The sequence below is a fragment of the Lepus europaeus genome, chromosome 3 (assembly GCF_033115175.1).
Source record: "Lepus europaeus isolate LE1 chromosome 3, mLepTim1.pri, whole genome shotgun sequence".
Taxonomy (NCBI): Eukaryota; Metazoa; Chordata; class Mammalia; order Lagomorpha; family Leporidae; genus Lepus; species Lepus europaeus.
Window position 1 is genome coordinate 100632039 of NC_084829.1, and position 1134 is coordinate 100633172.

The 1134-nt window shown below is 42.2% G+C and overlaps 1 non-coding gene across 1 annotated transcript; it reads left to right on the top strand.

The window, feature by feature from the left end:
* Positions 1–447: 447 nt before the first annotated feature.
* On the top strand, positions 448–568 carry LOC133757240 (small nucleolar RNA SNORD22). The gene has a single exon (XR_009865614.1). It is a non-coding gene; the product is annotated as a small nucleolar RNA SNORD22 (small nucleolar RNA).
* The last annotated feature ends 566 nt before the right edge of the window (positions 569–1134 follow it).

The following is a 1134-nucleotide window of genomic DNA, read 5'->3' on the forward strand; positions in this document are numbered from 1 at the left end:
GCCATAGCAGAGAGCTGGCCTGGAAGAGGGGCAACCGGGACAGAATCCGACGCCGCAAGGCGGAGGATTAGCCTGTTGAGCCACGGTGCCAGCCTTGCACCACTTCTAATCCAGCTCTCTGCTATGGCCTGGGAAAGCAGTAGAAGATGGCCCAAATCCTTGGGCCCCTGAACCCACGTGGGAGACCAGGAAAAAGCTCCTGGCTCCTGGCTTCAGATCACAGAGCTCCTGCCATTGATTGTGACTAGTTGGAGAGTGAACCAGCCAATGGAAGACCTCTCTCTCTCTCGCTGCCTCTCCTTCTCTCTCTGTGTAACTCTTTCAAATAAATGAATAAATAAATATAAAAAAAACCCAATGACAATTTTGAGTTTGAAGAATGTGAAAATCCAGATGCAGTAGCCAGCTAAAATAATTAGTTTCAAAGTTTTTTAAAAGGACAAAAATTGCCAATTAAGACCAGGCATCCTGTCTTCCTGTTTTAATCCCAGAGCCAGTAATGGTGAACCCACTGGGGTGACTGGGAAATGGGATGAGCACTGGTTCTGTGAGGAATGGTCTAACGTGCAACAAATGCTTAGAGGTAGCAGTGACTTGGTTTTCCTTGGCCATCCAACCACAGCTACATTAGGCTAGCTTTAAGCCATTCTGGATATTTTGCCAATTAAATTTCTTTGATTATTTCACTAGCGTCTTGTTCTTATGCTCCACTGAGACCTCTTCAGAGTGAAGAGGTGCTATCACCAGTGGCCTGCTTGTTGGTTCAAAGGTCCCTGGAGCCCAGGATGTGATTCCAGGGAACCTAACCTGTATTTCTGCTGAAGTTACTGGTCTGAAGAAAGAACAGGTACGAATAAATGGACTCCCAAGTATTGGAGGATGTCAGAAATGAAATTTTCAAATCCTTAAGACAATAATTTTAGTCTTTCTAATAAATCTGCTTTCCTTAAAAAAAGAAAAAGACAAGAATAGATGACCTTGGAGATAATGAAAGGTTTAAGTATATTAAGCTAACTCAACAAAGAGGTTAAGAATATTTATGTTTGCTTCTAAGTATTAGATTTTTGGGATATACACTTTGAAAATATATAGCCCTAGAACAGGAATATTTGAATTGAAAATTGATCTTAGGGG